Source organism: Sebastes fasciatus, chromosome 1 (genome assembly GCF_043250625.1).
Source record: "Sebastes fasciatus isolate fSebFas1 chromosome 1, fSebFas1.pri, whole genome shotgun sequence".
In the NCBI taxonomy this organism is placed as follows: domain Eukaryota; kingdom Metazoa; phylum Chordata; class Actinopteri; order Perciformes; family Sebastidae; genus Sebastes; species Sebastes fasciatus.
In genome coordinates this window covers 4,429,319-4,441,594 of record NC_133795.1, presented here as the reverse complement: position 1 = coordinate 4,441,594, position 12,276 = coordinate 4,429,319, and the positions used below count along the sequence as shown (strand labels likewise).

General features: G+C 39.9%; 1 long non-coding RNA gene across 1 annotated transcript; it reads left to right on the top strand.

Annotated features, from left to right (window-relative positions):
• Window positions 1-286: 286 nt before the first annotated feature.
• Window positions 287-12,021, top strand: LOC141777028 (uncharacterized). Its single transcript, XR_012595833.1, has 4 exons — window positions 287-412; window positions 967-1,034; window positions 1,126-1,238; window positions 11,428-12,021. It is a non-coding gene; the product is annotated as an uncharacterized LOC141777028 (long non-coding RNA).
• Window positions 12,022-12,276: the final 255 nt, after the last annotated feature.

Here is a 12,276-nt window from a genome sequence, read left to right as displayed (position 1 = left end):
GAATAGTTGTGAAATTATAAGATACGGTCTGTATTAGACGTGGACAATCAGACATCTTTCAGTGTGATTTACACTTCCCGAGAATATCATTATCTGTGATCCAGAACTTCAGAATACCTGAAGCTGACATTACAGCCCATTCTAGGAGCTCATTTGCCGTCTTTGTTGGTCCTCAGAGAAAGAGAGGTGGACCTGAAAAACAATACCGTCCAACTAAAACAGTCAAATGGCATGACTTTTATATTTAAATGATTGTGTGTCTGTATTGTGTTTTTTTGTGTCCTCTAGAAAACGCTGAAAGAGCAGCTGGAGAACTGCAGGGAGGCTCATCAGAAGAAGCTCAGCCGCCTCCGAGACGAGATCTAAGACAAGCAGAGGATGCTGGACGAACTCAGAGGAAGAGGATGCAACAGTAAAGCAATATGTTTTCTCGATACTTTGATCATTGTTTCAGTAAGTATAGTATGCCATAAGTAAGGGACAATGTACAGCGAGCCGGTCATTGTTGTGAAAGAATCCCTGACACGACGCAAAGCGGAGGGGTCTCTCATCGCCCTGAAGGGGATTCTTTCACAACAATGACCCGCTAGCTGTACATTATCCCGCTTATTACAAGGCTACTTACTTAAGAAATCAATATTTTGACACAAAAACGGTCCGCCAGAGTCCGACATAAGAGCTGTGCCCATAGCAACGGTCTGCAATACATAGCAACGCCCTGTTATATAGAAATTACAGACCGCAGAACGCCGTGATTGACCAATCAGAATCAACACAGCCGTGTAATAAAAATGTGTAATATCGTGTCATGAAAAAAGTCAAAGTACAATCTGCAATAAAAATGTCATTAAAAATCATAGTATGCCATAGAATTGTCATAAAAATACCATAGTATGGTATGCCATAGAAATGTATAATACAAGTGTTGCTGGATTGTTAACTCTTCATGTCCTTGTCCTCTAACAGAGCATAGCTGACAATCAACACGAGGAGGAGGACGGTGGCCCATCACCTTCACTGCACAACTGAACAATGTAAGATGCTGTTTATTGTAAGCTGCTGTGTTGGACTGAATGAATGAATATAATGAGTGCAGTACTGGATGACACTCTTATCTGTTCCTAGCTCCCTGTAGAGGAGCTTCATAAGGACCACTTACTAGAAACTGAAGAAGGTGATCTACAAATGGACCACATGAAGCTGCAGATAACAAAGACCGACTGCAACATCAGTTTTAGGTGAGTGGGTGCTCGAAGGTGGATGATCATTGTTGGAAAAATATTGAAATAATAATATTACATTATGCTTATCATGTCTTTTCCAAAGCGACTTACATTTAATGCATTCAGCCAAGCTGATACAACCAAACGTATGCTGAACAGCTTCAAGTGCTACAGTTTTATTTTAATTTTTTTCAGTGGGAACAGATGCGTTTTCGGTCTGAATGTAATATTAATTTGCTGACTGCTGGGAAGTGGTGTTTTTACTGGAGAAATGTTCGTAGCGTATTGTCTCAGACATCTCCTCCATCTTGGAGATCAGCAGGGTGGAGAGGTTGGTCACCCTCAGAGTTGGTTATTTGTTTGGCAAGGTGTCACTCCTATAATTGTGGCAATACATGGAGGGCACGTGCCATGATGTCACGACTTTCTGGGGTAGACAATTAGCCTAGGAACCAGGCTTTGAGCAGGCTGATGGTCGTCTCAACACTCACTGGCTCTATAGAAACAGCTCACAGCATGACCGTGGTATGTTGCGATTATATCCCTGCTGAGGCATTGTTTGCCCCGACGCGAGCAGTATATCAGGGTCTGAAGTGAGCTATGCTTTCATAAAATGGTCATCAAGTATGGCAATATTAAAGTTAAAACACATTCCAATTTAAATAGTTATATTATTAATAAATAGTAATGTTCACAATAAAATAGGCCTTTTCTGTGTGCACATACCAAGACGGTTGCTATGGGATGGTGGTTGCTATGAAACGTGCAACAGCAGCTAGCATATTTCTTTCTTCATCACAGACTAGTGTTACACTGATTTCATCATTTGGGTCTTTATTTACGTTATTGTATGTTGCCATTTATTGTGCAACCACTTAGAAACTGTCCAGCGTCAGTAGGACGACTTTGATAACTGTTTGTACCAGGCTTGCATTTTCTTGTTCAGTGGAGGTGTGTTGCTTGGTGCGGCGAGGATGTTGGTCCGACCCCCAAGTTTTGGTTGCCAATAGCAGGAATCAGTCCTATAACCCGGAAAGGAGTTAGAATTTTAGCACTTCCGGTTCCCTAGTCTGGAAGTCAATGTGTTTTTAGTTAGATGCCTGAAATAAGGTCTGTGGTTAACACAAGCTGAAGAGATTTTAACATTTTGTTCTATGACATAAAATACATCAATAAATATCCCACTCATGAAATTTTAAGCCTTTAATGTGTCTTAAAAAAGGCGGTCGCTAGAAAGTGGCTAAGTGAGACCACTAAACTTCATCACGCTGACTCGTCCACCGTTACAGCCTCGTTGTTTATACTCGCACACATGCAACCGTAGTGTAGTTCGTTTATAGCCTAACGTTAGCTATTTACACCTGGCAAATGCATTTACACTTCAAAAACATAAAAGTGCTGTTCTTTTGTGGAGATTATCTTGCTGAACAAAACGTGCAAGTATCATAAACGAGTGTTTGTCACAGAGTTTATTTTCTGCAATAATCCAAAACCCAATGGAACAATCCCATTGGCTTTTTGTCCAGAGGAACCCAGGGCGATGCTAACTTCCTGGTGTCAAGACCCACATCAGAGTTTCTGAATTGTGGTCCTGCGGAGGCAGTGGTTGGTGTTTTTCTACTGCATTCCTGCTTGCTTGCATATGCTGGGCAATTGAACCTCCTCTTTATGTAACGCTGCATGACGTTTAGCAGGTGGCTCAATCAACCATGAGTCTAACATTTTTTTTCTCAGACGCATAGTGATACTCAAAGTGCAAAGTTTAGCATTATTACAGTGGCATGTAGTTATTATATCACGGCTATGAACCAATCAGATTGCTTTGATTTGAGCTACTCATTTTATAAATCCTTATTTTGCTGTCTCAGGGTCATCAGAGGGTCTGCTAGGGGTACCATAAACCTCATATTCATATGGGAGTATTGTAATTTTGTTTCAAAATGAGACAATGGTTTTTGAATAACCATTTGAAAATGTATTGCTCAGTATAGACTCACAATAAATTCATGTTTCATGGACAGAGCCTGGCCACTTTGCTTCAACATTAATGATGAGTTTGGGCTGCATCACGTGATGTTTGCTAGAAGATGGTAATTAGCTGCAGAACATTAGCTTTTGAAAGCTTTTGAAGGACAATAGGCTGCTCTGGTTTACCTGCTCAGTAATGGTGGGGAAGGACTTCCTGTCCACATCGGCTTGTTCACTTAATGATGGAGGTCTGATAGAAATGAGGGTTCTGTTATGCGGCGCATCTTAAATGGAAATCCTGACTAATAAATGCCTAAAGTCTCAAGACTACATATTTAATCATTCTGTGGGCGTGCGGGGGGGGTTTTAGGTCTGTGCCCTGGAGACAATATAAATGTACTGGAAACATTTCAGTGAAAGACAAAGTTGTTGGCCAATGTGCCCGGCATCATTGATTTTATAAAAACTTTTACATGCAAGAACAGTTACCATATAGAATTCATGTTATCTGTGTTTTTGGAACAGGAAACCTTAGATTTCCGTCAGCTATGGGTTAATAAACTCAGCTTCCACTGTATTGTAAATGTGTTTGAGAAATGACAGCTGATGATTTGCCCCTGTAGCTAAATTTGACGATGTGAAGTCGAACTACAATGAGCAGAAAAACCCATTATACTAAATGAATGATCCAGGTGACGGCTGGCTTGAATATTTTGCACGTGATAATTTACTTGAGCAATTTGATGAAATGTCTGAGAAGAAAAAATGCTGTCTTCAACTTTGATCACAAAGACTTCCACACAATACAGCACTGGATCAGTCACCTAATTCCTTTACCTAATGTCTTCTGTTTCTCTTTACTACATTACTGCCACTTCACTCTTCTCTCTATGTACAAAATCCTTTCTCTTTCAATCCTGGAGACAGGAACCCTTCCTCTGTTGCTCTCCATGAGGGTTCTCCCTTTTTAAAACAAACCCTGCTATAGATTCTTTCCTTGAGTTCTTCCTTATCCCTGTCAAGGGTCTCGGATTGAGGATGCTCTATGTTCAACTCTATCAGCAGAAAAGAATGATAATTCAGCAAAATCCTGGCTTGTGTTGAATGCCAACATTTTTCTCACTTTCTACAATATCTGCATATGGCAACTACGGGATGGTTAATGTTAGGAGAAGATCACAGCTCTGGCAAATAACATCTTTAAGGTTAGGCAGCTAAAATGCTTTATGGTACGTGAAAAAGTATGCATGTGGTTAATAAAAAGTTGAAAGTTTATTGCAGGTCTGTGAAGAAAGACTAATTACGGCCCCTAACATGACAGTCAGAGGTGGCACTCTGAACCTAAAGGCCCAGACACACCAAGCCAACATCAGAGAACTAGCGGCGACGAAGGCCACCAGTTGCGTCACCTCATGTCGCCATGTGCTCTCGAACACACCACAAAGACGACAGCCGACTGTAAACTACCACGTACGTTCTGCGCCTGCGTGACATGAAATAACTCTCCACACCAGCAGGTGGCGGCAGTCTGTATACGTCATTCAAAAAGGGAAACCAGAAGACCGTGGGCGGCGGATATACAAGCTGTTGTTATGATACGTACATGAAACAAAGCAGCGTCTGCCAACCTGCCAACCGCTGTGAAAACATCCATGGATTGGAACGATCAGATGAGATGATGATGAAAAATGAGAAGAGCCTTCTGTGTTTTTCCTCTTGACTTTACTCCTTGGCTTGCTTTCCTCACTTCCGTTTCTCTTCTCGTGCACTGATTTGTTTAAGCTGAACAGTCAATCAGAGGGATTTCTCTCACAGACGGGCTTCGCCACAGATTCAGCGTGCTGAATCGGTCGAAATTCCTCCGACACGGGCAGACTGGAGCCAACGGTGCGGGACACACTGCAAAAACTAGGCCGACAGACGCTCACCGACGGCCCCAAACTGGCCTAAGGCCTTAACAAACACTGCTTCCTGAATTGGCGCTGAAAGTTGGAAGTAAATTGCAACGTGCAGAGTTGTCCAAATTAATGTAGTAATAGACATTAATCATTGAAGTCCCAGTGAAACGGAAGTTAGAGCGTCTTCAGATTTAGCACTGTGAGTATTCTAGTGAAACGGAATATTTGAGGGATTTAATTCCAATCCTTCGCATTTGATTGGACCGCTAATAAGTGGGCGGGCTTAGAATGTAGGGAGATATGGAGCCTCCACACAGATGTTCCTTGTCGCTAAAAGTTGCAGATTGATTGACGGATAGATGTCATATTATTGGTTGGTTCTAGCTTACATAAGCACACTTCATATTTTGTTTTACATGAAGAAAAGATGATTGGATTTTGATATAAAAATATGAAGAAATAGATTTTTTTTGTAATTTGCAACTATTGTTAAATAGGTGCAGAATATGACCATTCTCCACTCTCCTGACCATTTTTCAGAAATCTCCTTCTTCTGTAAGTTTCTTGCCATGTTTGAGCTGAGCCATTAGGGCTCATTTACATAATGAAGACTTGTGTTTGAAAAGCCGTTACTTTAACAGATGTGTGAAGTTCGAACTGTTCCTGACGCCATGTCTGAAAGAGGTTTGTATCTCAAGTAACATTGACGACTTAATGAGTGATCTCCACCCTCCATGTGTTTAGTTATGTCCACTGCTTGTTCATTTTGTAGTCTACAATGAGCACTTGTGTCTATTAAAAGCCGGTCCCTGGTGTTGTCTGTTTTTAGACATCAAATGAGTTGATGCATCATCAATACTTTGTTGGAGCTTGAACATGTTGTTGATGTTGTTTTACTCGGATTTTGTGAAAATACAAGAGAACAAACATATTTTTATCAAATTTGTTTTCTTTTCATCTCAGTTTTTTCTGATAGTGCTTTTGTTTGGAATTGCTCGTACTGTAATGAACTCTGAATTACAGCCGTGTGTGCTTCTCATGTTATTTATATTCTGGTATCACTGGATTTCAATTCTGAACTTGTTGATGGCTCCCTCTTATACAAATTCCTGGACAATTATTGCTCTTGTATATGCTGAATGATTTTATTGCACCCGTCCGGGGTGGACCGCGCCTCTTGCCCAATATGTCCGCTGGGATTAGTGTGTATAGCTGATGGATGGAATTAATGGATTTTATTGCACACAAACACCTGAGAGATTTCACCATTCTGCTCCCATACGGTAGCTGTTGAGATTGTTTTTTTGTTCTCTCTTAATTGTTTTATTTGGCACATGGTGATTGTTTAGCATTTGACTCATGTATCCTGTGGGTTTTGTTGCATAATTTAGTGAAAAAGGAATGCAATGTTGATTGTGTCCCAAGTGGATGCATGAAGACTGATTGTCTTGTGCAGAACACCATTTAGAAACCCAAAGTTGCCAATGAGGAGTTATCATCTAACGGCAATGCGTGAATCCGGTGTGGAACCTGTGTGTCTTGTCACCTCCCATCTCTCCACCAAGCTGTCACTTTTACTATAACTGTCTCATATAGCGGTCTTAAAAATAACCTTTCAAAAGACTTGTTTCTCTGAATGCTGGGAGCGTTCTTGAGGCATGAAGCTCATCTGGGAGGAAAGTTTTGAAAATCTCCTTTACTTTTTTTTTATGAGTTTTGAACAGTGACATCTAGATACTCTTCCAGGACAGAAACAATAACTATGTTTTTTTTTACCTGAAAAGAAACTCTTTTAAAAACTGTATACACTGTAGATAAAATGCTACAGTATATACATTGTTTAGCAATTTAGATTTGGTTTATATAAAAGCATTGTTTTACAGTTATCGGATTTGCATCTTTTTTTGGAAAGTTGAACTCATCTATCAATTCTTCTTTTGTCCTTATATGAAAAAGATGTGTGTCAGAGGGCTGATGGCTGGTACGTTTTCATACTTAGGTTTGGTGGTGATTTTCAAGTAGGTACCTAGAAACTGGAATAAATTGTCCTAACATGTTATTTGACAACGACACAGCAACTGGACTTGTCCTAGAAAAACAACAGCATTGGTCACAGGCGCCAAATGTATTATTTCCCTAGGGGTGCCTGACATAGATGACCCCAACCAGAGCCAATCAGGTCAGATAGCATCAGTTCAGCAGGTGATGATGCACTTTTATATCACTGATGAAACCACAGAGTGGTCAGTGTTTCTATCGTTCATCAAATCGAAGCTCTGAAAGTGATCCCCCCGATATTGTTCGCCAGTGTCGTTGTCGTTGTGGTGTTGACTTATTGTTCCTGGTTCCATTTATTCAATACAATTAACTCCATAATCTGTTTCCAGTGTTCTAAAGTGGTCTGTTAAATTTGCTTCTGAAACGATAAGTATCCTCCCTATTGGTTGTTTTGTTCATCTGCTACATGTATGTTTTCCGAACATGTAACTCTTGAGGTATAGCGAATAATGACTGTCCTTTTCTAAGACAAAGGCAGAAGTAGTGTGATGTTAGTGTCAGTGGAGGAGGTCAGGGTCGGGTGTACAAAATGTCCGATTTTGACCCGACCATTAGTCAACGTTGGCTTCTGTAAGTCATGATCTCTCCCTTACCAAGTAGCTCTTCCTTTAATGATTTTTTTCTTCATCTTATCAACCAAGTAGTTTCTGTTTCAGATTTATCTGAGGAGTTAGCTTTATCACAATATCTTTATGATGCTTCTGACAGCCAGACAGACGGACGGTCGGTTATGTCTGCTTTTCTTTTCCTTGGCAAATATGCGTTGCGCAGCAACAACAGCTGCATTGAGGAAGTGGATCCGATGATTTTGTGACTCTTTTTTTTGTTGCTGTGGCGGCTAAGATTATTATTAAGCCCCATTAACACTTGTCATTTGAAGTGCCTCGAAGTGTGAGATTTAATACACATTTGTATACACGCACATGCATCTCCGTTAATCACACATTTCTTTGCTGTCCCTCTTGGTTTTTCCAGGGCGATATGCAAATAAGGATTTGTCGCGCTCCAGTCCAGGCAGAGGTGGTGATGCACCTGAGGCTGTTTGGTAACTGGCAAAAGTGCCAGAAGGAGAATAACTTGTATAACTTTAGCTGCCGTTATCGCAGGAGACAAACCGTGGATGTACCCTGTAGAGGCTTCTGACTAAGTACACAAACACAATGTAAACTTTTCTTTACCAAAGATGATTTATCCAGCTGTTATGGTTGCTTTGCATGTTTGTCTGAAACTAAACAAGACCATTTTGTTCTTAATTAACATAGAATAAAACACATGGAGACTAGAGTGTGTATTTCTGTTTGGGGAATGTGTGAAACCACATCAGGAGTGGTGAAAATACCAATAAGAGTGAGGATGTGTGTGAGGTGATGCCCTTTCTCTAAATTGAGCCACTGCCCATCAAAATGTGTGTGTGCATGCACATCCCTGAACACATTTTGTTTTTCACATAACTAATAGCTTGACATGCTATTTTAAAAGCAATGCAACTGACCACACACAATGTTCTTTCCTAGCAAGGCCAAATAGTTTCTTCTCAATGCAATTTGGCATCTCTCACAGTCTTACACATTATATGTGGTCATAAAGGCTCACTGCTAACCGGTGAAAGCTCTTGTAGAAAGCTCAGATCTCTGCTGGGATTTAATAGTCTACATGTAGAGGAAATACGGAGCTATAAATGCCCGTGGGATTGTTTATAAACCCCGCATGTCTACTAAGATCATCACTGTTAGCATTAAAATCCACAGTTAGACCATTAAAATGTTAACTGGGACAAAAAGGTCAAAGGGTAAATACTCGCAAAAACCTTTATACAAAACATAAGTTTCAGTTTGTGCTCGACTTTGACACGACACTCTCTCCTACACAAAGGCACTCTCAGTTCGAGAGCAATGTCCTGTGGTGTATACAGTAGCTCTCGGCCAGAGAGGCATACATTTTTGATTTGGAAGTTATTGAGCTGGAATTTCTATATTATTGAGTAGTGTTTAACTTTTTTTTTTTTCATTTGATAGAGAGACATTTTTGTCGTGCAAGTTATTGTGAAATCTTTGCTGATGTTTGTGAGCTCCTCTCACACACATTAATGTTTGGACATATGTAATATAATCCGTATTATAATTGTAGACATACTTCAGTAAATCAAAAGTGACTCTTCCTCTCTGTCACTCTTTACCAAAAGTTTATCCAAATGTGCTATTAGTATACTTCTATTAAATTTAAAATAAGAGAGTATACTTTTGGTTTACTTTTTATGCACTTATCAGAGATATACTTAACAAAAGTATACTTAAGTTTACATGGCTTATATTGACAAGTATACAGAAAAGTCTAAGTATAATTGGCTTATACTTCTACTTAATCTTTTGATCAAGATATACTTAATAAAAGTATTATTAAAGGGACTGCTAAACTACAGCACCAAAACTGCAAAGTTATATCTAGTGAAGCAACTCTTCCTGCTCCAGCCTCCCGACCACGGCCAGAAGACACAGGGGAGTCCACAGATTTGGTCTCCAGGGCCGGAGTCGACGCTGTACTCTGCTCCTCTGCTCCTCTGCCTGCTTGCTTGCCTTCACTCACACTCTGCGCTCATTCTCACTCGCACCACCTCTCACGTGCATGCAAGAGTTACGTTGTCTGAAGGCTGAAGCAGGAAAAGCCAACACTAGGATCAGAACTGATTCATGGAGAGACCTTCGTCTGGTCAGCTAACATTACTGCCAAGCAGCTGAAATATAGAGTGATATTGTGGTTTTAGCTGTCATGTGTCGCCTCACTGTTTTGAGCGATGCTCGTTCATATCCATCAAGAATTTTGCACGTTTTCGAATCCTCCGTCCGATCATTGGCAAAGTATCAGTATACCTTTAGTATAGTTTAGTAGAAAATGAAACTTAGATGTAAACTAGTAGTGTGCTCAAAATGTACTATTCTTACACTTACTACTTAAAAGTATACTTTTATAAACTAAAAAGTGGGACAATTTAAGAAGTATTGAGGTAGTACACTTACAAATATACTACTAGTACATTGATATTAGTATACTTACTACATAAAGTATACTTGGGGGAAATTCACTTGAACTTTACTTAAGTATACTTCATGAAATGAACTTGAAGTATGCTTTCCTAAGGGACTGCAGTTACTGTTACTCTGCAGCAGGAGACTCTTCTGTGATATGGAAGTGCTGTAGTTAGCACTACACATCTTTTTAAATAGGGTGGCTTCATATTGGTTCAGTAAACAAAGAGCTCAGCAAACAATGCCTAATGAGGCAGCACTGTTTGTCTGGCCTTGCCAATCCGGGTATTTATGTATTTATTGCGTTTATGTCTTCCTCTTCCTGTACACGCATTTCCATATTAGGCACTTCAATAGGAAAAAAGATTGATTAGGATGTGGCAAGGGCACAAGTCAATTCCATTTCCATTTCTTCAACAGCAGTAATGCCTACAATAGTCTACGGTTGACTGTGGGTCTCGCTGTATGGACGATTTGTGCTCTATATTGTCTCCGTGGAACATTCGCTGGCGTGTGCTTAATGGACCGTGATGAGTCACTTATCATCCTCAGCAGACACTTGTGATACGTTTAAAACGGGGATCCAGTGATCGGGAGAGTTTGTGTCTCCTCTGAGGAGGCAAAACACTGCTGCTGTGCACAGTTACGGCACATCCAAGCTATGTTACTGTACAGTGGTGGAGGGTAAATAAATACATTTACTCAAGTACTGTACTTAGGTACAATTTTGAGGTACTTGTACTTTACTTTAGTATTTACATTTTATACTACTTGCTATGCTACTGTACCTCTGCAGTGTCCACAGCTCTTTTTATTCAGCCTATTGTCGGTCATTTTTGTCTGAGTTTTGTCCCTTTTCTGGTTAATTCTAGTGAGGCTACACTGAGGAAGGTGGTTGTATATTTATAATTGATTAATAGTTGTATGCACAGGCTGCAAAGTGCTGTTTATAGAAATGGAATTTATTGTTGGTTTGGACATGAGGGATGTTGTTGCTGATGTTGTTCCACTAGTGTATAAGCAACCCTGTCTCCTACAAAAGTACTAAACTGCATTCTCGATTACGTTTCGAGGGAAATGTATTTTTGGTTGCAGTTTTAAAAACGTGGTTAAAGTTGTAAATCGAAACAAACAAAAACACAACAAAACACTTGGTTAGGTTCAGTACAACATCATGGTTTTGCTTCAAATAAGTATGTTTGTTATGTTTACAACATAAATTAAAATGAGTCAACATTCATTTTTGTTTTCACACAGGAACAGCCTTCTCCTGGGTGAAAATCCTGTGTTTACTTTACCACCCGTCCAGCCCGACCTCCTCCTTATGCAGACTTAAGTTAATATTTAAGGCAATTTATTTGTCGCCTAAAGATGAATTTTGTAATTGGTAACCTTTCTGATAACAGACAATGAATGAGACTATGTGATACATGTAAGGGATAATGCACAGCGAGCCGGTCATTGTTGTGAAAGAATCCCCGACAGGGCGATGCTTCACGGCGGGGTCTCTCATCGCCCTGAAGGGGATTCTTTCACAACAATGACTCGCTAGCTGAACATTAAACTTTTAAGAGAGAAACCAAATCCTGTTTAATTCAGCGACAAACCTGTACTCATGTTTAGTTATTAAATGTAATGTTTTTAAAGGTGTGCTTTATTGTATTTATTTATTTTTCCTGTACTCATTCCTGATTTAATCTCTTATTTTCACAAAAAGCCCTTTTAGGGACAGGTGTTGTAAATTAGCATCCGCTCTAAGCACTATGACACTTGCATCAGAAAGCCATTTTTAAGTTTTCTATGTACATTGTATTCGTCCCTATCAAATAAACCATGAAATGATTGCGCTTATTACAAGGCTAGTTACTGAAGAAATCAATATTTTGTCACAACAATGGTCCGCCAGAGTTCGACATCAGAGCTGCGTCCATAGCAACGTCTGTTATACATAGCAACGGTCTGCTATTGAGAAATTACAGACCGCAGAATGCCGTGATTGATCAATCAGAATTGAGTATTCAACACAGCCGTGTACTAATATGAATTAGCAAAGCTATGATGTAAAGATGACTCATGGTCTGTATTCCAAATTTATTTATACAGTTC